At 43.1% G+C, this 25210-nt stretch overlaps 1 protein-coding gene across 4 annotated transcripts in view; it reads right to left on the bottom strand.

Annotated features, from left to right (window-relative positions):
• The window catches only part of LOC140731971 (serine/threonine-protein kinase 38), a 106060-nt gene that overhangs the window by 75577 nt on the left and 5273 nt on the right, over positions 1-25210 (bottom strand). The window contains exon 1 of one of the 4 annotated variants that reach the window (XM_073054012.1): positions 344-703. The exons of the other annotated variants lie outside the window; for them this stretch is intronic. The gene's annotated coding sequence lies outside the window, so the exon portion shown is untranslated. Of the gene's footprint in view, positions 1-343; positions 704-25210 lie in introns of those variants that run through there. 4 annotated transcript variants of the gene reach the window in all.

The raw sequence follows: 25210 nt of genomic DNA, 5'->3' as shown, positions 1-25210 counted from the left end.
ACTAGGTGGGCTGAAGGGCCTGTTTCTGAGCTGAGACTATATGGCCTCAATGCTGAGGAATCTATTGCCCATGATGGAGCTGGCAGAACTTACAACCTTCGGCAGCTTTTTCCCGATCCTGTGCAATGGCCCCTCCATACCAGAGAGTGATGCAAGCAGTTAGAATGCTCTCTGCCATACATCTGTAGAAATTGGTGAGAGTCTTTGGTGACATACAAAGTCTACTACTCAAAGTTCTAATGAAATATGGCCATTAATGTGCCTTCTTTGTAATTGCATCAATATCTTAGGCCCACGATAGACCTTCAGGGATGCTGACACCAAGAAACTTGAAACTGCTCACCCTTTCCACTGCCGATACCTCGATGAGCACCGCCTCGACTTCCCTTCCTGAGGATTCTGTGCCCCGTCACAATCCAACAGCTCCCCTCACAAAGGCATAGCAAGCGACTGACTCCTTTCCGATGGTAACTCAGCTAACGCTCATTATCCAGCATTACACATGCATGACTCTGGAGTTAAGGAGTCCAAAAAAACAGCCCCACAGTATCAACCAGCTCCCAGCCAGGGAAAGAGAACAGATTCTTCTATTTAAATCATTCATCCGTGTCTGCGTTCGTTGCATAGGCTGTTTCTTTTCACATCCCTGTGTGGTTTGGCCACAGGAAATATAACTCAGTTAGTGTTCTGGAAATGTTTTAGAGTATAGACTATGCAGTGTTGATACTCCTTTTCTGTCTGTTTGGTTTGGCAATCATTACCACACATTTCAGAGCAGAATTGGAGTCACACCCACATTCTTACGTACCTTGTTTAACACACAGTTCAGTGAATGCGTGTTTTATTTTTAGACTATTCACTTGAAGAAATCTCAAACAGCAGCACACAGTCCCACTGTTAAATACCTTGCTGAGCCCACCACAACTGCAAACCGCTTGAAGAAATCTCGATCAGCAGCACACAGTCCCACTGTTAAACACCTTTCTGAGCCCACAACTCCAAACCACTAGCTCAGATCACATTAGTTATAGAAAGGGGAGTCCAATTCCTCATTTGGCCGGTAGGAATAGTTCTCACAGGACTATACAATAAGACTGCCAACAACTCAGTTGCCACCTACGTCCTTTCCCAAACTCTAACTAACTCCACCCTGCACAGATTCTTACGAATCATTCCAGAAATAACTTTATTTTCTTTCCATTCCTACTGATGTTGATGATCTGGATAACTTTCCAAATGTGACAGCAAATTTGACAGATTGAGCCATGGCTCAAAGTTGGGGGCAATAGTAGCATAGCAGTTAGTGCGACGCAATTACTGCTCAGGGCATCAAAGTTCTGAGTTCAATCCCGGCATTTTCTGTAAGTTGTTTGTACATCCTCCACATGGAATATCTGGGTTTCCTCCAGGTGCTCCAGTTTCCTCCCAATCCAAAGTGGGTTAATTGTTCATTGTAAATTGCCCTGTGGTGAGGCGAGGGTTAAGTCAAGGGTTGATGGGTGGATTGGCTCAAAGGGCCTATTCCAAGCTCCAAGTAAACTAAAAACAGAAACTACTGCAACTGAGCGTCAGGATTGTGGTTTACATTAAAGAACATCTAAAACAGTACCAAGACTGCAGTGGTAGACTTCTCATGTGAAGTAATGAACCAAAACTAGATACCCTTCAAAGTGGATGCAAAAACATCCTGTGCCATTACTTCCCTTTGGTGTCCCTCCTCCTTCCCTTTCTCCTATGGTCCACTCTCCCCTTTCAGCTCTTCACCTCATCTTCTCACATTGTCTCCCTCCCACTTACCTTCCCCTTCACCTGTTACCTGCCAGCTTGTACTCCTCCCCCTCCCACCCACCAGCATCTACAGAGAGGAATAAACATTCGACGCTTCGGGCTGAAACCCTTCATCAGGATTGGAAAGGAAGCGGACAGAAGCTGGGGGGCGGAGGGGAAGAGGGAGAAGTACAAAGTGGCAGGTGATAGGTGAGAAGGAGGGAAGAGATGGAGGAGTACAAGTTGGCAGGTGGAGGGTGAGACCAGGTTAGGAGGAAAGGGGAGGATGAACCAAGTACAGACAACTGAGCAGTGAATACAGTCGGCCCTCCTCATCCGCCAGTTCCGCATGCGCAAATTCAACCAACCGCGAATTGAGAAAACACGGAAGTGCTCTTCCAGCACTTGTACAGACTTTTTTTTCTTGTCATTATTCCCTAAACAATGCAGTACTGTATAACAACTAATTTACATTGTATTAGGTATTATAAGTAATCTAGAGATGATTTAAAGTATACAGGAGGATGTGCGCAGGTTACCGTGGATCGGGATCGAAAAAAAGTCAGAAGTTCTCTTACTATGCAAGTCGGAACAGGTACATCTGGTATTATTTAGCATCAGTTAGTCAAACGTTTGTTCTAGTATATAGTATATATTTTACCTTTCTATGCATATAAAACACTTAAGAACGTATGTTTCAGCGCCGGGCTCAGGAAGTTTCCGAGTTCGATCCAGTGACAGACCACTTCCGAGCACACTCTCCTTCCGTGACTGGTTGATGTGGAGGATCAAAAACCCAAAACCCCAAAACCCAATAATTAAACCACTGCGTTGCTTAGAAATAATTGTAGCTTTCATCGGGCCAGGGCCTTTCTCACTTTATCCTTTAAAATTGTTCTGATCGTTGACCGACGTAGCCTAATACTTTTCCAATGATCGATGGTATTTCACCTCTTTCCGATCACTTTATTATTTCCACTTTATTTTCAACGGTGATTATGATTATTTTCGTGAACAGTAACACTGCGGATTCAGAGTTCGATCATCCGGTCCTAATGTCCACCGCACTGAGATGGGTTAAATAAGGTCTGGGGTTCTGCTGGGTCCTAATGTCCACCGCACTGAGACAGGTTGAATAAGGGACTTGAGCATCGGCATTTTTTGGTATCTGTGAGGGATCCCGGAACCAATCCCTCGCAGATAAGGAGGGCCGACTGTATAACCACAGGTTGGTTAAGGCAGCACATGCCATGCTTGCTTTTATTCAGCAAGGCATGGAGTTCATAAATCAGAAAGTTATGCTGCACCTGGAGTATTGTATACAGTTCTATCACCCTGGAAGAATGTTTAGACTTCGGAGAGGGAGAAAAACAGGTTTACCAGCATGCTGCCTGGATTAGAGGGCATGTACATGAGATTGAATGAAATTGGGTTATCTTCTCTGGAATGGAGATCTGATAGAGGTTTACAAGTTATAGAGATACCTAAATAGAGTAGACAGATGGTATCTTTTTCCCAAGGTTGAAATGTCTAATACTAGACGGCTTACATTTAAGGTAAGAGGGGCTAATTTCAAAGGAGATGTGAGGGGCAAGTTGTTCATCTAAGCAGAGTTGTTGGTGACTGGAATGCACTGCCTGGGTAGTGGCAGAGGCAGATATATTAAACACTTCTAACAGGTGTTTAAATAGGCACATGAATGTGAGGAAAATGGAAGAATATGCATGGACATTATGTAGGCAGAAGGGATTAATTAGCCATTCAATCACTAATTTAATTGGTTCAGCAAGATACTGTGGGCTGAAGGGCCAGTTCGGGGCTGTACTGTTCTATGTTTTGTTTCATGTTAATTTTCCCTCCCCCTTTGAAACAAATGAAATAATCTCACCTGGCTGTTTCTGCATATAAAGCCACTTTACAACAGCACAATCTAACTGTAGTTCATGATCACACAATTAAAAGGTACAATTACTTTAATGGAAGCATCAGATTCTCAGCCCCAGCTGTATATGCGGTTACCACAAAGCAGTCCCTAAGGTACAACCTAGTCCAGGTTCAATGTCCCCTGAGCTAACACCTGCCACATTTCACTTTGGATAGCCCTATAATGCAAAAGCAAATAGCCGCAGATAAAATGCCACAATCATCATTGTCCTTGGGCTTTCTCCCAAGGCTTTGGAGTTACAGGAGTGAGGACATGACAACTATCCATCACTGGCCTTTCATCCCTTGCGCTTCATGCAGCACAGGAAGAGGTCCTCTTCAGCATGCCTTTATTCTGTGCATTATTAATCCAACATCCTCTCCACGCAGCCCTGAACGCTGCTCCCGTCAGGCAGCAGCTACAGGAGCCTTAAGTCCTATGCCACCAGGTTCAAGTACAATTTTTACCCTACAACCATCAGGCTCCTGAACCGGTGTGGATAACTTCACTCACCTCAACTCCGACTGCTTCCACAACCTAAAGATTCATTTTCGAGGCCTCCACAATTTCAACATTCTTTATTTATTTATTCTTTTGTATTTGCACAATTTGTTGTCATTTGCACATCAGTTGTCTGTTCATCTTTATGTGTCATCTTTCATTGATTCTATTGTTAGTCCTTGCATTTACAGTGAAGGACTGGAAGAAGATGAACCCTTGGGGTTGTATATGGTGACATATATGTACTTCGATAATTAATTTAATTTGAACATCAACTCCCTTTTCGAAGTTATATTTGAATCTCTTCCTACCATCTTTTACGTAGTACATTCTGTGACAATTCAGTTTCAAAACTTGTTTGTTTACCGAATCATTTCAAACTATTCTCTGATTGGAACCACCACTGAAAACAACATCTATTCCTGTAAAGGCTGCTGGCTATTTAAAATTTCATCCATCATCTCTCCTGCTGCAAGGAGAACAAGCCCAGCGTTTGAGTCTCCCGACATACTACCAGTCTGGCCCACAGGGCCTCAACATGCTACCTAATACCCTCACGGAGAATTGAAGGGCTCCCACAGGTTTAACCATGGGTGCAGCAATGACAAGGAAAAAGAATGAGTTAAGAGTCTGGGAGTGATACATGAACACTGGGAAGTCACTACACCAAGCCACACCAACTCCTTAAAAATAACGAGGCCAAGGTTCTACTCCAGTTTTGATGGACTATTTGGAGATGATGCAGTCCATTAAAAGAATATAGAACATTACAACAAAGTACAGGTCCACTCTGTTGTGCTGACTTTTTAACCTTATCCTAGATCAATCTAACTCTTCCTTCACACAAAACCCTCCATTTTTCTATCATCTATGTGTCTATCTAAAAGTCTCTTAAATGTCCTTAATGTATCTGTCTCTACTACCATCCCTGGCCTGGCATTCCACACACCCATCACTCTGTAAAAAAAAAAAACACCTACCTCTGACATCCTCCCTATACTTTCCTCCAAACACCTATAAGATTATGCCTTCTTGTGTTAGCCATTTCTGCCCTGGGAAAAAGTCTCTGGATGTCCACTCTATCAATGCCTTTTATCATCTTGTACACATCTATCATATCACCTCTCATCCTCCTGCACTCCAAAGAGAAAGGCCCTCGCTCACTCAACCTATCCTTATAAGACATGCTCTCTAATCCAGATAGTGTTCTGGTAAATCTCCTCTGCACCCTCTCTCAAGCTTCCACACCCTTCACATTTGGACACCATGAAGCGCAGCAGTTACCGCGACGCTATTACAGCATGGGGCGTCAGAGTTTGGAGTTCCATCTGTGAGTTTTACGTTCGCCCCATGAACTGCATGGGCTTACACTGGGTGCTCTGGTTTCCTCCTACAGTCCAAAACATACCAGTTAGTAGGTTAATTGGTCATTGTAAATTGGAATTAGGCTCGGGTTAGCTGGACAGTAGGTTGCTGGATGGTGTGGCTCGTTTGGCCGGAATGTCCTATTCCATGATGCATCTCTAAATAAATAATGTGATGGCCAGAACTAAACACACTATTCCAAGTACAATCTAACCAAGATTTTACAATGCGGTTCTTCAACTCAATCCTGCGAGAAAGGAAGGAGTTCTTAACCCTATCAGCTTCCATGGCAATTTTGAGAGATCTATGGACATTATTAAACCAACAAAACTTAAGAGACGTGAGAGATACCTATTCACCACTTCATGCCTGCTGTACCTATCAGTGAATCTCTGCTGGTATCCTGCTGACTATCCCAAGCAAAACTTTCAATTGACCTCAAAATCTGTATTTTTGGAATGTGTTCTAATATTTCTGACAATATTTGTATTACAATTCTATGGCTTATTCCTTTATTGGGTGTTCCCCCACTAGAGAAAATAGTTATATTTACTTCCTTTAATCCTCTTAAAACACTTCAAATAGATCATCCATAACATTTTCGCTATTCTTCGGAAATGATAAGACCAAAAGACCTAGGAGCAGAGTTAGGCCATTCTGTCCATCAAGTCTGCTTCACTATTTCACTATGGCTATCCCTTTCAACCCAATTCTCCTGCCTCCTCCCTGTAACTTTTAATGCCCCTACTAATCAAGAACCTATCAACCTCTGCTTTAAATATACCCAGTAACTTGGCCTCCACAGGTGTCTGTGGCAATGAATTCCACAGATTTAACCACCCTCTAACTAAAGAAATTCCTCCTCATCTCTGTTCTAAAAGGACGTCCATATATTCTGAGGCTGTACTATCTGGTCCTAGACTCCGCAAGTATAGGAAACATCTTCTCCACATCCATTCTGTGTAGGCCTTTCAATAATCAGTAGGTTTCAATGAGATCCTCCCCACCCCCACATTCTTCTATACTCAGCAAGTACAGGCTCAGAGCCGTCAAACGTTCCCCATACATTAACCATTTCATTGCCAGGATCACCCTTGTGAACCCCCTGTGGACTCTCTCCAAAGCCAGCATGTGATGTTCTGTACAGAAGTTAAAAACATGGAAACGCTTGCTTTGGGAATTAGCCCTTCACACAGTCTTTTAAAAAAAGCTGTTACCTTTAGGCCAACACCGAAGTGTAGTGGGTAGCATGGCACTTTACAGCACCAACTGTAATATTGGGGTTCAAATCTCACCACTGTCTGTAAGGAGTACATTCTCCCTGTGACCATGTGGGTTTCCTCCAGGTGCACCAAAGACAAAGGTTAGGGTTAGCAAGCTGTGGGCATTCATGTTGGCGTCAGAAGCATGATGACACCTGCAGGCTGCCCCACATCATCTTGGACTGTGTTATTGACGCAAACAATGCACCTCACTGAATATTTCGATTAACATGTGACAAATAACAAAAGCTTTTTAAAAAACTTTATCTTTTTGGCTTAAGCATAAAGAATAGCTTCCAGCAGGGGTAAGATCAGCCTTTAAAATGACAAGATAACAAAAAGACAGAATTAAAAGACCATATTAAAATGTAAACCATCCACAGATTATCAATTCACGGGGCATCTAAATCCACTAAAAGTTTCACGTGCTTTTTGCCAGCTATCTAAACAGACAGCACCCTAGTACAACAGCCACAGTACTCCAACAGGGACCAACATGCCCCGGAGGGTAATTCCATTCTCTCTGTGAAGGTCGCTGATGAACAAGTTTAATCCTGTTCACTTTTGGCTCAGCCGGTTAAAAACTTACTAATAAGCATTGACAAAACATCACATGGAGAAAACATGCCAGGAAGACAATAATGTGAGATATGAGCAGCTCAAGGTCACCATTCTCAGCTTGGCCAGAACACAAACGTAACTCAACGTGTTGAACTCAAAACAAGGTACAGAGCCTGATGCAGTGGTAGTATCTACCGTAATTCACCTGTTCTCTGAGCTGCAAAAGCTTAACATTAGAGGACTACACGCAGACTAGTTAAGTAACTAGTAGACTAAGTAGACTAGCAGACTAAGGTAGGTTGCGTTGTGGATAATGAAGTAGGTTTTCAAAGCTTGCAGAGAGATTTAGGCCAGTTAGAAGAGTGGGCTGAACGATGGCAGATGGAGTTTAATGCTGATAAGCGTGAGGTGCTACATTTTGGTAGGAATAATCCAAATAGGACATACATCGTAAATGGTAGGGCATTGAAGAATGCAGTAGAACAGAGTGATCTAGGAATAATGGTGCACAGTTCCCTGAAGGTGAAATCTCATGTGGATAGGGTGGTGAAGAAAGCTTTTGGTATGCTGGCCTTTATAAATCAGAGCATTGAGTATAGGAGTTGGAATGTAATGTTAAAATTGTACAAGGCATTGGTAAGGAATTTAGAGTATTGTGTACAGTTCTGGTCACCGAATTATAGGAAAGATGTCAACAAAATAGAGTACAGAGAAGATTTACTAGAATGTTACCTGGGTTTCAGCACCTAAGTTACAGGGAAAGGCTGAACAAGTTAGGTCTTTATTCTTTGGAGTGTAGAAGGTTGAGGGGGGACTTGATGGAGGTATTTAAAATAATGAGGGGGATAGATCGAGTTGACGAGGATAGGCTTTTTCAATTGAGAGTAGGGGAGATTCAAACAAGAGGACATGATTTGAGAGTTAGGGGGCAAAAGTTTAAGGGTAACACGAGGGGGAATTTCTTTACTCAGAGAATGGTAGCTGTGTGGAATGAGCTTCCAGTAGAAGTAGTAGAGGCAGGTTCGGTATTGTCATTTAAAGTAAAATTGGATAGGTATATGGACAGGAAAGGAATGGAGGGTTATGGGCTGAGTGCGGGCCAGTGGAACTAGGTGAGTATAACTATGGTTATAGTTATAAGAACATAAGACATAGGAGCAAAATACGGACATTTGGCCCATCACCTGCTCCATCATGGCTGACTTATTATCCGTCTCATCCCCATTCTCTTGCCTTCTCCCTGCAACCTTTGATGCCCTGACTAATCCAGAACCTATCAATCTCTGCTTTAAAGATACCCAATTACCTGGCTTCCACAGACAAGAGTGACAATGAATTCCACAGATTCACCTCCTTCTGGCTAAAGAAATTCCTCCTCATCTCTGCTCTTAGGGGACATGCAAGTATTAATGTGTTGCCTTCTGGTCGTAGACTCCCCCCACGATAGGAATCACCCTCCCCATAATCCACTCAATCCAGACCTTTCAAAATTCTAAAGGTTTCAATGTGCTCTCCCCTCATTCTTCCAAACTCCAGCGAGTACAGACCCATACGTTACAATCAGGCAACAACTGTGCGAAAACAGTGTTCAATCCTTCATCACACCTCTACCCCTCAATGCATCACATTCCCGATTCCCATCTACAGCTGGGATTCACCAAACAGTTGAAAGAATAATGGAAAATGCAATCAAATAAATTAAATTGCACAAAATTAAAAGAATTGAAGGGTTAAAAGGATTGGAAGGGGCTGGGGGTCCATCATCGAGGATCCACACCATCCAGGCCATGCTCTCTCTCACTGCTGCGGTTGGGAAGGTGGTATAGGAGCTTTAGGTCCCACACTACCAGGTTCAAGAATAGTTATTACCCCTCAACCATCAAGCTCCTGAACCAGCGTGGATAACATAATTTATCTTAACTCTGAACTGATTCCATAACCTACAGACTCACTTTTAATATTTTTCCCTTTCACAGTTCACATTTGCACAATTTGCTTTCTTTTGCGCATTGTTTGTTTGTCCATCTTGGCCATGTGTAATTTTTCCATTGATTCCATTGCGTTCCTTTCTATTTACTATAAATGCCTGGAAGAAAATAATTTCAGAGTGCTATATAGTGACATATATGTACTTGGAAATAAATTTACTTTGAATTTTGTAGGCCAGTTCTCCCATCAATACTGCTCTCCATGTGCCATCAATCTACAGGCCATACCAATCAGGGACCACCCAGTATTATTTTGTGACTCTCTTCTACTTTATCGTAAACTACATGTGCTGTGTGTGACTACATGTGCTGTGTTTTGCACCTTGGCCCCAGAGAAACAATGTTTCACTTAACTGTGTACACGTGTATGGTTGGAGGACGATAAGCTCGAACTTAAAGGGTAGGAGGTATATTTGACAGCTCATTCAAACAGCCAGCACAGTAACAGCAAACTGAATGGCTACCTCGTGTACAAGGAATTAAAAATTGTACAACATATTTTCTTTGTTACGAAGAGGTACAGAACTGAACAGCAGGGAGGTTATTTGCAAAATGTGCAACATTAGCTAGGCCACATCCCGGGTATAATCCTGTGATCATATTACAGGAAAGATGTGATCATGTTGGAGAAAATGCAGAGGAAATTTAAAAGAAGTTTGCCAGAACTCTGAAATTTTTAGCAACAAGACTACATCAGATGGGCTAGTTTTCTTTGGAACAGAAAAAACTGAGGGGAGAGTTAACTGAGATGTATAAAATTCTGGGAAACGTAAAAAGGATCTATTTCCTTGATGGAAGGAACACACACCAACCCTCAAGGAGGGTTCAGCAGTGGAAAGAGTGTGCAATTTCAAATTCCTGGGCATCAGCATCTCTGAGAATCTATCCTGGGCTCAACATATTGATGCGATATAAATTACAGTTATACATACACACACACACACACACAGTGTATTAGGTGGCGTACCCTCACTCCCTGCGTCTGTACTGTGTATTTCATATGCATGACACACCAGTCCATGGCCTCCTCTACTGTCCCAATGTGGCCACGCTGTTAGAGACACAATACCTCAGATTCCATTTGGGTAACCTCAAGCCTGACAGCATGAACTCATCAACCATTCCCTTTGGATTCTAGTCCTGCAGGTATTGAGTTCCACACAGTTTCCACCTGGAGCAACAATCATGGTCCACTTGGAAGACCAGAGCATCATACTCAGCTAGAAAGACTGGGTGGTAGTGGGAGCTGTGAACACGCAAGGATGGGGGTGGTTGCGATTTAGACCTGTGCTCCCTGAGCTGTCGGAGTAGCAAAGCTGTGGAGCTGTGAATACATAAGGCACAATATTACATACTCGGGAAGCAAGAACAATGAAGTGGTAGGATTGTACTGAGTCACGCTAGTAATGGTGCATACTGGACACACTCAAGTGATGAACCAGGCCCAGCCAAGATGAAAACGCGCTCTCTCGAAAGCCCGAGCAAAAAGACAGTGCCTTTCTTGTGCAGGAGTCCCAACTGATACACCAAGTAATTAGATGGCCTCATGAACACTTGCCACATTCTCAGAATCGGTCCAATATGGTTCACACCGAGCAGCCAGACTCTATTTTCTCTGCCATCTCCAGTTAATTACCAATAAGTGTTCATATTTTCTTTTGTCACCAACCATTGCAAACCACTGAGCATTCTAATGGCAGTGCACCATTAATCTGCGACCAGCACATGCGTATCAGCACCTGCCATGCTACACTCAGCTTTGCAACAACATACAGAATATGCCGCAGGTTGAGTGAGCTGGGGATTCACTCTTTGAAGCAGAATACGAGAGGTGACAAATAGAGATATACAACATGATAGGGCAGAGATGGCTAATACAAAGGGGCATAATTTTACTATGATTGGAGGCGTCTACAAGGGGTATGTCTGAGGTTTATTTAATACACAGACTGATGGGTGCATGGAACACCCTGTCAGGTATGGTGGTAGAGGCAGATACATTAGGGACATTTAAGAGGCTCATGGACAATAGAAAAATAGTTTGCATTGAACTCAGCACATTCACTACATTTTGTCATCCAGAAACGTTTTCACGTTTCCCGCACCTAGATGACCCTTCTCTTACCTCATGTTTAGAGTGAATATGGAAAAAGTATTAGTTTCATACATAAACGAGCTGGCCGATGAAGAGTTAAAATGAAAGAACGAGGATAATGATATCTTTAAGCCTAGTCTTATCTGCACACCAGGCCCGACCATGTGCCTTATCGTGCAGATTAAAGACAGCAGAGCACACGGGCTCCTGAATTCTGCTGGGCCTAGTAGCATGCCCAAGCAGGAATGATTGGTAGTCATCACCAGGTGAACTCTGAGGAAACCCAGAGTATGTCACCCCAGGTGACGCAGTCACTGTTCTGTAAGACCATACGGCCCATCAAGTCACTCTATTCCATCACGGCTGACTTATTACTTTTCTCCACACCAACCTCCTGCCTTCACCCCGTAACCATTGATACCCAGACTAATCACAAGCTAATCAAACTCTGCTTTAAATATACTCAATGACTTGGCTTCACAGGCATCCATGGCAATTAATTCCACAGATTCACCACCTTCTGAGGAGTCCCTCCTCATCTCAGTTCTAAATGAACATCCCTCTATTCTGATGCTGTGCCCTCTGGTCCTAGACTCACCCACTATAGGAAACACCCTCTTCATCCTAATTCATCTAACCTTTCAACATCCAATAGGTTTCAATGAGATCCCTCCTTGTTATTCTTCTAAATTCCAGTGAGCACAGGCCCAGAGTGATCAAATGTTCCTCATATGCTTCCCCTTTCAAGTCTAGAATCATTCTTGTGAACCTCCTCTGGGCCCTTCCCAATGTCAGCACAGATTTTCTAAGATATGGGGCCCAAAACAGCTCACAATATTCCAAATTCAGTCTGACTAATGCTGTGTTCCCACCCCCGGCTGACAATGTAGCGGGTAAAAGTCCACAAGGTGGATAATGTAGAAAAGGAGACTTTAGTGCCCGGTAAGGATGGTCTCAGGAGTTTTTGGGAGATCCAGATCTGTGAAAATACTCAGCCTGATCCTTCTGCTTGAGGGAAAGATAGTGCACAGTATTTAAGAATAATAAGATGGTTTCTCTCTCCATGGATGCTGCCCACTTTCACCTACTAAAGATCCGCAAAGCTAGCTCAAAAAGGTAAACACACAAATTCTGCAGGTGCAGAAAATCCAGGGCAAAGAGCAACAAGTAATACACAAACTATGTAGGTCAGGCAGCATCTACGGAGAGGAATAAACAGTCGATGTTTCAAGTTGAAACCCTGCACTTACTCAAAATGCCAGAGTTTATATACACCCAAGGTCTGCCTCAGGTCTCAGCCATAAACATGTTCTGCAGGATCACAGCTCAGTTGCAATCACTGGGCAACTTCCTCCATCAACCTTTACAATACCAATGTACTACAGCAAGCTATCATACATTTTAAAGGCCAACTATTGCAGCTCAAATTTTAAACCTGATGCACCCTCACCCCCAATGTTTAAAACAATATTTGTTTTAAACAGTATATGTCACCATATACTGCCCCGAGATTTATTTTCTTGTGGGCATTCACAGTACAAGAAACAGAATGAAGTAAGTACTGTAAATGGAAATGTTAAGAAGCATTTTAGGGAAAGACAGAGATTTAGAACTGGACTTAGTTATACACATGGGCTTTCTGAGAGAGCAGTTAGTAAAATCTGCGATCCTGGGCTTCATCCATAGAACGAGTAAACAGCAGGCAGATTAGGCAATGTTAATCAGGAACTCACTGCCTGATGAGTTGGTGGAAATAAGCCAACTCAAAAGCTGCACTTGAAACAAGTAATAAGCCGGGTGGTTACAACACGCCAGCCAAAACGGTTGGCAGAATGGCCTCTCCCTGGGCCATCGGTGCTCAGGGGTAGGGGAGGAGGGCTACCTTTGTAGCACGCTTGCACCTTACTGGTGGGATTGGTCATCAACACTGGGTGGGAAGAATGAGGAGAATAGCACAATCTGCAGCGATGACCAGAATTAATGATTTCAGTTGAAAGCATTCTGCACAACCGGGAAAGAGACAAAAATGTCGTTTTACTGGTTCCATAGGGCTGGATTGCTCAGATTATCACTGTGTGGCAGGTGTGTTACATTAAGATATTTGTTCCTTTAAATTTCAATAACAAAACACTCTTAGTTTAACTGCTTCACATTTGAATAACTCATGAGAATCACACAGCCATACAACATTATAGTGAAAAAAACAGGTCCTTTGGCCCAGCTAGTCTATGCCAGACTATTATTCTGCCTGGGCCCATCGTTCCACAGCCAGACCATAGCCCTCCAAACTCCTCCTATCCACGTACCCATCCAAACTTCTAAATGTTACAATTCAACCCACATCCACCAATTCCATTGGCAACCCATTCCACACCCTCACCACCCTCTGGGTGAGGAAGACTTCCTCTCGTGTTCCCCTTAAATACTTAACTTTTACCCTTACCCAACGACCTCTAGTTGTAGTCTCAGTGGAAAAAGCCTGCTTGCATTAACTCTGTCCATACCCCTCATACACTGCTTTACATTAGGTCGGATTTGAATGTTTTAGTCAGGCGTGGGGTGTGGGGAAATATCACAACTAAACACTTGGGTGTGAAGTGGGTGCTCACTTTTAACTTTACACTGGACCTGGGCCTTTGCTCATAATTGCATTTGGTAATGTATCAGGAACATAAGGACAGGAATGGTTGGAGATATCTACCTCTAAAACCACCTGTCCTGGGTTTAGAGGACTGTGTAAGTGCATAGGTCAGCAGGTGGGTGGGAGGGAGGATAGGGCCTTGTTTTGAGGTGCCTCATAAGTTGAGAGAGGAGTTGGCTTGGAGACCACCTATCCTGGGTTTAGAGGACTGTGTAAATTCACAGGTGAGTGTGTGTGTGGGTGGGTGGGAGGGAGGAAAGGGGCTTGCTTTGCAGTTTGGTGTCATTACTTGGTACGTTGCGTTCTGCCGAACACGGTGGGTATGCTATATTGACACCAGAATGTGTGGTGACACTTGGAGGCTGCTCCAGCCTATCCATAGGCATATTGATTGTTAATGCAAACAACATATTTCACTGTATGTTTCAGTGTACGTGTGATAAATAAATGAACCTAAATCTCCAAATAGATCACACAACACTTGTAAGTATAGCAGACACCATGGAAGAGCAATGACCATCAAAATGACAAAAATTACATTCATAAAATGGGCACGTGGTTGGTGTAAAAGTCTAAATCGACATCTGAGGAAGAACTAGGTGAGATGAAACCTGTTCAATACCAGAATTGAAAATGAGTCCTAGGAAAGGACCCCGTGGTCAGAAATCATAAACACAAGAGTTCTACAAATGCTGGAAATCCAGAGCAACACAAACAAATTGCTGGAGGAACTCAGCAGGTCAGATGGCATCTATGGAGGGGAATAAACAGCTGAGGTTTCGCATCGACAGGTGAAGTGTAACATGGGGGCAAAATCAAAAAGGGTGATAAATACAGGAATGAAGGTGTTATATTTGAATGCAGGCAGAATACAGAATAAGGTAGATGATTTTGTAGCACAATTAGAGATTGGCAGGTACGACATTGTGGGCATCACTGAGTTATTGCCAAATGAAGGTTACATTTGGAAGCTTAACATCCAAGGATGCACCTTGTATCAAAAGGACAGGCAAGCAAGCAGAGTGGGAGGTGAGGCTCTGTTGGTTACAAAAGTGTAACCAAATCATTGGAAACAGGTTTCATAGGATCAGAACATATAGAATCCTTGTGGGCAGAGTTAAGAAACTGCAAGGGTAATATAATAAGACACTGATGGAAGTTATATACAGACCTCAAACAGTAGCCAGGATGTGTGATACAAATTACAACAGGAGATAGAAAAGGCTTGTCTAAAGGGCAAAGTTACAATTGTCATGGGGGATTTCAATAAGCAGGCAGATTGGTGCTGGATCCCAGCGAGAATTTGTGGAATGACTACAAGATAGCCTTTTAGAGCAGTTTATGATTCAGCCCACTAGGGTTTCAGCTATTCTGGATTGGGTGTTGAGTAATGAACCAAATTTAATTAGGGTGCTTAAGGTAAAGGGACCCTTAGATAGTAGTGATCATAATATGATTGAAGTCACCCTGCATTTTGAGAGGGAGAAGATAAAGTCAGATGTATCAGTATTACAGTGGAGTAAAGGGAAATACAGAAGCATAAGAGAGGAGCTGATTAGAAGGGGACACCACCAGGGATGATGGCACAGCAGCAATGGTTGGAGCTTCGGGGGACAATTCAGAGGGCGCGAGATAGATATATTCCAAAGATGAAAAAGTATTCCAAAGGGAGGCTGAGGCAACCATAGCTAACAAGGGAAGTCAAAAACAGCATCAAAGCAAAGGAGAGGGCATGCAATAGAGCAAAAATTAGCGGGAAGTTAGAGAATTGAGAAGGTTTTAAAAACCAACAGAAGGCAACTAAAAAAACCATAAGGAGAGAAAAGATGACATATGAAGGGAAGCTAGCCAATAATTTCAGGAGAGGATACCAAAAGTTTGTACAAATACATAGAGCAAAAGAGACATGACGGTGGATGTCGGACTGCTAGAAAATGATGCTGGAGAGGTAGCAAAGGGGAAAAAAGAAATGGTAAAGGAAATTAATAAATATTTTCTGTTCGTTTTCACTATGAAAGACACTAGCAATATGCCAGAAATTCGAGAGTGTCAGGGGACAGAAGTGAGTGCAGTTGCTATTACTGAGCAGAAGGTGCCTGGGAATTAGACCAGATGGACTACACCTTAGTCTTCTGAAAAGAGATTGCTGAAGAGACAATGGAGGCATTAGTAGTGATCTTTCAAGAACCACTTGATTCTGGAATATTGCAACTGTCACTCCACTCTAAGTAGGGAGACAGAAGAAAGGAAACTATAGGCCAGTTAGCCTGACCTCAGTGGTTGCGAAAATGTAGTCCATTATTGATGATGACATTTTTGAGTACTTGGAAGCACATGATAAAACAAGTCAAAGTTAACATAGTTTCCTTAGGGGAAATCTTGCCTAACAAATCTGATGGAATTCTTTCAGGAAATAACAGGTAGGATAGACGAAGGATGGTGTTTACTTGGATTTTCAGGCAGCCTTTGGCAAGAACTAAACAAGGGCTCATGGCTTTAAAGGAGCGATACAAACATGGAGAGAAGATTAGCTGACTGATAGGAAGCAAAGAATGGGAAACAGGGGTCTTTTCCAGTTGGCTGCTGGTGACTAGTAGTGTTCGGAATGCTTCTTTTCACATTATATGTCAATGATGGAATTAATGGCTTTGTGGCCAAGTTTGCAGATGATACAAAAAATACACGGGGGGGCAAGTGGTGTTGACAGAGCAAGGAGTCTGCAGAAGGACTTAGAAAGAAGTGGCAATTGGAATGTAGTGTTGGGAAGAGTATGGTCATGCACTTTGGTAGTAGGAATAAAGACAGACTATATTTATCCCAAATGGGGAGAAAATTAAAACATCTGAAGTGAAAAGTTACTTGGCAGTCCTTGTGCAGGATTCCCTAAAGGTTAGCTTGCAGGCTGAGCCAGTGGAAAGGAAAGGAATGCAATGTTAGCATTCATTTCAAGAGTACAAGAACGTAAGAGCAAGGATGCAATGCTGAGGCTTTATAAGGCCTTGGTCAGACCGTACTTGGGAGTATTTATAAGCAGTTTTGGGTCCCATATGTAAGAAAAAATATGCTAGCATTGTAGAGTCCAGAGGAGGCTCACGAGACTGATTCCAGAAATGAAAGGGTTAACATACGAGCAGCGTTTGATGGCTCTGGGCCTGTACTCACTATAGTTTAAAAGAATGAGAGGGTATCTCATTGAAACCTATTAAATATTGAAAGGTCTATACAGGTTTCCCCCGCAATCCGAAGGTAGAGCATTCCTATGAAACCGTTTGTAAACCAAAATGTCGTAAAGCGAAGAAGCAATTACCATTAATTTATATGGGAAAAATTTTTGAGCGTTCCCAGACCCAAAAAATAACCTACCAAATAACACATAGAACCTAAAATAACACTAACATAGTAAAAGCAGGAATGATATGATAAATATACACCCTATATAAAGTAGAAATATTGTATGTATGGTGTAGTTTCACTTATCAAAATCGGGAAGACAGCGAGCCAAAGTCTATTTGGAGAGAAAAAAATCGGCACGTACACACATGGGCAAACAACTGCCCGCACAAGGTTTCACGGTCACTGTTGTCTTTCTCGGGGTAAACACACGCATAAAGCGGGCGTCTTTTTTTCATAAAAATGAAAATCCTCTTTGGTTAGCGAAAACAGGTACTAATGTAGGTCTTTCGTAACAGCGAGTTGTTGTAAAGTGAAAGCTCGAAAAACCGGGGACACCTGTATAGAGTGGATTTAGGGAAGATGTTTCCTGCAGTGGATGAGTCTAGGACCAGAGGGCACAGCCTCAGACTAGAACAGAGGTTCCCAACCTTTTTTATGCCATGGACCCCTACCATTAACCAAAGGGGTCCATGGATCCCAGGTTGGGAACCCCTTGACCAGAAGGACGTCCCTTTAGAACAGAGGTGAGGAGTTATTCTTTTGGCCAGTGAATTCATTGCCGTGGATGGCTGTGGAGGTCATGTCATTAGGTGTATTTAAAGAAAAAGTTGATATGCTCTTGATGTCAGGGTGTCAAAGGTTAGAGAGAAAGCAGAAGAATGGAGTTGAGAGGGATAATAACTCAGACACAATGGAATGGCAGAGCAGACTTGATGGGATGAATGGCCTAATTCTGCTCCTATGTCTCATGAGCACACTTTATCAGAGCCTCGACCCAAAATGTTAACTTTTGTTTATTTCCATAGATGCTGCCTGACCTTCAGCATTTTGTGTGCGCTGTTCTGGCAATGTTTAGGTGTACACTTCTGAAGATGGTAGGCCAGACTGAAAACATTTAATAAATCACATGGGATTTGGGCTTTCCAAAATAGACACAAACAAAGAGCATTAATTTGCTCCAACAACAGTAATGTGCCCAATTAAGGGCATCACACTGCCAGAAGTGTACAAGGGCTTTGGATCAGGTGCTGACTGCACTAATTCAAATATTCTAGAGATCAAGGACACAAGCACAGTCTGGAGAAACCAAAATTGTGGAAGGTTTCAGATTGATTTGACTTCCTTACTACTACCTGAAAGGCCAATTCCAAGGATTGATAGTGACACAGAATAAAACACTTTTGACTACTCTTTTGATGCAACAATGTGCAATCGAGGTAGAGTAAAAGGCAAGGAGTAGGGAGAACCAAAAGGCAGCACATATATTTTTGACTCTATGACACCCCAGAGAATATTTGGAGAGCGAACATCACCAAATGATTGAACTATCTAAGGGCCATAACCTAAATGCCAGCAGGTTTCTCTGCTAGTGGGTAATCTTTACTGGGCACACAAGGAGTCTGGTGTCCATACAATGCAGAGCGTACAAATGTCACCCAGTACAATGGGAGAGTGAATAGCCACACAGGTTAGTCACATAACCTGCATAGCCTGATCAAAGACCAGACCAGTGTTCATTTAAATTAAAACAAGGGGGTGGGAAGAAAAAATCCTCTCCTCTCGATCCCTCAGCAAAGTTCTCAGTACTCAAAAGAGTATGTGGAAACAAGTCTGCGCAGATTGGCAACACTGAGCCTTTTAGCAACCTGCCAGAATGCAATGCAACAGCTGAGATGCACTTCAGAAATGCATCCTAAATGTATAGATTAGTCAAGTTTATTGTCATTTATTGATATACATGTATACCGTCAAACGAGACAATGTTTCTCCGAACCAGGGTGCAATGCACAGTAGTACACATAATACACAATAACTTACGCAAGTCAAGATAAAATCTACAAATTAATTATTTCATAAATAAAATTAAATATTGTAAGGTACAGAACAGATTAACTAGTGACACTTCAAGTGCTATGCAACAGAGAGTTCAGAAGCCTAATGGCCTGAGGGAAGAAACTGTTTCCTATCCTGACCATTCTTGCTTTTATACATGGGTGTCTCCTGCTTGATGGTAGAAAGTCAAAGAGAATACTGGATGGATGGGTGGGATCCTTAATAACACTAAGAGCCGTGCGTATGCAGCGCCCCTGATAGATGGTCCACTCAGCTGGTCTCACAGTCCTTTGTAGGAAATTCTGGTCCGATGCTCGACTGCTCCCATACCAGATGGAGATGCAACTTGTCAGAATGCTCTCAGTGCTGCTCCTGTAAAACACAGTTAAGATGGGGGTTGGGAGCCTCACTTACCTCAATGTCCTTAGAAAGTGGAGGCGCCACTGTGCCTTCTTGTTCAGGGAGGTGACATTAAGGGACCAGGTGAGGTAATCTATGATGTGATCTCACAGGAACTTGGTACACTTAACTCTCTCTACAGAACAGCCAAGTATTCGCAGAGGGGAATGGTTCATCTGCCCCTTCCTGAAGTCCACAATGATTTCCTTGGTCTCCTCCACACTCAGATTTAGGTTGTTCTTCTCACACCAGTCCATCAGCTGCTCCACTTCCTCTCCGTACTCCGATTCATCGTTGTTGATGAACCCAAAATAATTTTTACCCAGCAAAAATCAGATATAAAAACACTATTTATAACACCTGCAAACTTCACCAGACAAATGCCACCCACCGAGTCAGTGCTACGTAAGAGCATCAATAACAATAAATATTCCTTTCAGGCAAGGTCCTGATGTCAATGTCTGCACCTCGGAATCAGGAGAATGATTTAAAATTTACCACATTAAAACTAAAGGCCCATTGGCATTCTTAGATGGAAGCTCTCTGGAGAGGTCACAATGGAACAACAAGCAAATTTACCTCTTTTATTGTTATCAAATTTCAGATTCAATGCAAAATCAATTAAAGAGAGATTTTGAGCAACACACACAAAATGCTGGAGGAACTCAACAGGCCAAGCAACATCTAGGAGAACAGTTGACGTTTCAGGCCGAGACCTTCTTCAGGACTGGAAAGGAAAGGGGAAGATGCCAGAATAAAAAGGTGGGGGGGGGGGGGGGGAGGAAGACAAGCTAGAAGGTGATAGGTGAAGCCAGGTGGGTGGGAAAGATAAAGGGATGGCAAGGAAGGAATCAGACAGGAGAGGAGAGTGGACCGTAGGAGAAAGGGAATGAGGAGGAGCACCGAGAGGGATGATAGGCAGGTGAGAAGAGGTAAGAGGCCAGAGAGGGGATTAGAAGATGGAAGGGGAGGGGGAGGAAAAAAAACAGAAAATTACCAGACGGAAAAATCGATGTTCATACCATCAAGTTGGAAGCTACCGAGACAGAATACGCTCCCCTAACCTGAAAGTGGGGCCTCATCATGGCAGAAGAGGAGGCCATGGACTGACAGATGGGAATGGAAATACAGAAGCTTTGTACTTCAGCTGAAACAAAAGGATGCTGAATTAATGAGGTACAACTCTGATTTTCAAATTTAGACACTTTTAAAATGCATAAACTCCCACAAATTCAACAATGGCCAGATAACTTATGCTCCAGTAGCGATGGCTGACCAGAAGCACGGCTCAGGGACTAAAGTGCAGTCTGGTTAAGGGTCTCAGCCTGGAATGTCAACTGTTTATTCCTCAAGGATCAGATATAATATCACTGGCATAAGTCATGAAATTTGTTGTTATGTGGCAGCAGTACAGTACAATACATAAAAAACTACACATTACAATAAGAAATGTATATAAAAAATTAAATATGCAGTGCAAAAAGAACAAAAATAGTGAGGTGGTGTTCATTAGTTTGCTCGTTGCCTGTTCAGAAACCTGATGGCGGAGGGGAAGAAGCTGTTCCCCACATTGAGAATGTATCTTTAGGCTCCTGTACCTCCTCTTTGATGGCAGTAGTAAGAAGAGATCAAGTCCTGGGCGATGGAGGTCCTTAATGATGGATACCGCCTTTTTGAAGATGTCCTCGATACTCGTGCCCACGATGGAGCTGGCAGAGTACGCAACCCCCAGCAGGTTAAGCAGCATCCATGGAATGGTCACCATCTGTCTGGAGGGGCCAGAGCACAAGCTTGGAAAAAGCCGCAGAGTTCCTCCAGCATTGTGTTTTACAGGGAAGTAGCTCTTCACCTCAGGGTGGAGATTCAACTGAGGCTTCTGATACAAAAACTCTGAACCATTACTTATATCTCATCATGGTTAATGCTAAGCAGATATGATGGTTCTTGCTGGATGAAACAGTCACAGGTTTGGTGAAAAAAAGTTACCATTAATATAAATACAAATGCCATTTAACACCACCAGGTATAAGCTCAGTAAGGCAGGCAAGTGCAGAGGCAGCATCAGTACATAATTAATGGCTTGAGATGAGGTCCAATACATTGTGCACCTGCTATGTCGAGGTATTGACGAATCAGACACTATTTGAGCTTAGTATGGACAGCCACCCTAAAATTCTTTGTCACATGTACATCAAAACATACAGTGATTTGTTCTCTGCATCGAATCAGCGAGGGTTGTGATGGGCCATTCCCGAGTGTCACACACTACTGGAGCCAAGATAGCACGCCACACAACTCACTAACCCTAACGTCTTTGGAACGTGCAGCACCCAGAGGAAACACACACAGTCACGAGGAGAATGTACAAACTCCTTCCAGCGACAGGCATCAAAACCCAACCTGTGATTGCTGGTGCTGTAAAGCGATGGCACTAACCACTAGCTACCGTGCGCAGGCTGCTGCCCTGGGTATGTAAATACACTGTCCCTGTGAGCTCATTTCAGTCCTTGCTCCAAAGGATTTGAGAAAAGAGACCAGAGCAGCTCCAGACACAGCACTAAGCACAGAACTCCAGACAATGAACAGAACTTGTGCAATACACTCTCAATACAACCTATACTTCCAGAATTCCTCGTAAATGGCATCACAGGTACGGTTCTTAGTCTTCATAAAGAATCTTTATTCTTCATAGAGATTTATTGGCTTTCATCGAGCACAGGAGTGGAACGTTATGTTGAAGTTGTGCAAAATGTTGGTGGGGAATAATCTAGAGTAAATGTGTGTAGTTCTCATCACCTACCCACAGGAAATTTATCAATAAGATTAAAAGAGTGCAGAGAAAATTTACAAGGATGTTGCCAGGACTTAAGGACAAGAGTTATCAGGAAAATTTGAATAGGCTAGGACTTCATTCCCTAGAACATAGAAGATTGAGGGGAGATTTGACCTGGTGAGGGGTACAGACAGGATAAATGCAAGCAGAATTCTTCCACTGATGTTGGGAGAGACTAGAACTAGAGGTCATAGGTTAAAGTGAAATGTTTAAGGGGAACATGGGAAGTTTGGATAGGTAGGTCAATGGGACCAGGCAGAATAATAGTTCAGCATGAACTAGATGGGCTGAACAGCATGTTTCTGTGTATGACTCTTCACAATAGAGGAAATGCTTAGTCAATTTCAGCATTATACATTTCCACAATGAGCACTGTGATAATAAGCACAAGCAGTTTTTAGTGAACTTGACTGAAGACATTCCTGTCTGCTCTGCTTCACAGAGACGTAGCTCACCCCAACACTCCAGCCCATCGCACGGATCAGACAGTGGTCTGGAACATCTAGCAGTCAAGTGCCATCCATTCTATCTGCCGAGGTGCTTTTCCATCATTAGCCTGCTTTCAGTGTACATTCCACCCCTGACCAACATAACACTGGCACAGGAGGTGTTCAGCACTGTGCTAGCAGTCACAAGAGTTCCCTAAGATTGCGGGGGATTTCAGGCAGGCCTGCGTGAAAAAGTCTCCGACCAACTACCACCAACACACCCCCTGTGGAACCAGAGGAGTCAACCCACTTGACCCCTGTTACACCACCATCAAGAAGACTTACCGTACCGTCCCACTGTGTGAGAAAACAGGAACACACACACACACACACCCCACCACCCCCCCCCCCCACCTGCTTAGAGGACACCAGAATTGCAGCCCAAACAACGGCTGAGCTGTAATAGTGTCACAGTAACCCCTACGCTATTGAGATTTGCAGGGCCAGTTCTATTTTCCTGCACAGAAAGCAGTGCATGCCTGGAACATGCCGGCTGGAGTGGTGGTGGAGACAAATACAACAGAGTTATTTAGGATATTCTTAGATAGGCAAATGAATGTGCAGAGAATGGAAGGATATGGACCACATTGCTGGGACCTGAGAACCTGAGCTATGGGGAACGGTTGAATAGGTTAGGAATTTATTCCGTGGTGTGCAGGAGGATGAGGGCATTTTGACAGATGTGTACACAGTTATGAGGGGTATAGATAGGGTAAATGCAAGTAGGCTCTTTTCACTGATGTTGGGTGAGACTACAACAAGGGGACATAGGTCAAGGGTGAAAGGTGAATTGTTTAAGGGAACATGAAAAGGAACCCCTGCACTCAGAAGGTGGTTAAGAATGTGAAACCAGCTACCAGCAAAAGTAGTGATTTCAACATGTAAGTAAAATTTTGATAGGTACATGGATGGGAAGAATATGTAGGGATATGGTCGAAGTGCAGGTCTATCGACTTGTCAAAATAACAGTTCGCATGGACTGGATGGGCCGAAGTGCCTGTTCTTGTGCTGCAGTGTTCAGTCAGAAGGGATTAGTTTAGTTGCATGTCATTAGATTAATTAGTTGGGCACAACATCATGAGCCAAGAAGCCAAGCTTGTGCTCTGGTCTTCTCTGAAAACCATGAGATAGCAGGGACAAGGGGCTGAGTGTCATCCTCCTGAGTATGCTGCAGGCTACCCAACACTGCAAACATTTAGTCTGGCTGGCCTGGTGTTCCTCTGCTGAAACAGACATCACATCAACATCTCTGATGCTGCACATCTCAGAATCGCTAACACTGGTACACACGTTTCATATTACTAATGCGGCCTTAATCAGGAGTCCAAATTTCACATAGGGTTCAAATAGAGACATCTATATGGAGACATGCAAGTTCCACAGTTGCAAATCAGCATTCATGTCGAGAGGACTAGAATATAAAAACAAGGATAAAATGTTGAAGCTTTATAAGACTTTAGTCAAACCATGCATGGAGAATTGAGAGCAGTTTGGGGCCCTTTATCTAAGAAAGGATGCTCTGGCATTGGGGAGAGTTCAGAGGAGGTTCGTGAGAATGATCCTGGAAATGACAGTGTTAATGTAGGAGCACCGTTTAATGGCTCTTGGCCTGTACTCACCTGAGTTCAGAAGAATGAGAGGAGATCTCATTGAACCCCTATATTGAAAAGCCCAGATAGAGTCAATGTGGAGAGGATGTTTCCTATGGTGGGGCAGTCTAGGACCAGAGGACACAGCCTCAAAATAAGAGGGACATCCATTTAGAATAGAAATGAGGAGGGATTTCTTTAGCCAGAGTGGTGAATCTGTGGAATTTAATGCCATAGATGGCTGTGGAAGCCAAGTCATTAGAGGTTGATAGATTCTTGATTAGTCAGGACATCAAAGGTTACGGGGAAAAGGTTGAAAGGAAAAATAAAGCAGCCATGATGGAATGGTGGAGCAGGCTCAAATAAACCAATTGGCCTAATTCTGCTCTGAGCTCTAATGGTCCAAGTCATCCAGATACGAACTACAAAGGCCATAATTAGAGTGAAGAAGCAATTTCTCGTCAACTTACATACAGAAGCAGATGTGCATCAGCTACTCAGGAACTCCCTCCCCTGAGCTATCTGAACTGTTTCAAAGCTTTCTGAGTAAAATTGTGCTAAATGCATTACA

The sequence above is a fragment of the Hemitrygon akajei genome, chromosome 8, assembly GCF_048418815.1.
Source record: "Hemitrygon akajei chromosome 8, sHemAka1.3, whole genome shotgun sequence".
In the NCBI taxonomy this organism is placed as follows: domain Eukaryota; kingdom Metazoa; phylum Chordata; class Chondrichthyes; order Myliobatiformes; family Dasyatidae; genus Hemitrygon; species Hemitrygon akajei.
The sequence above is the reverse complement of the archived record's forward strand: the minus strand, read 5'-3'. Positions and strand labels throughout refer to the sequence as shown.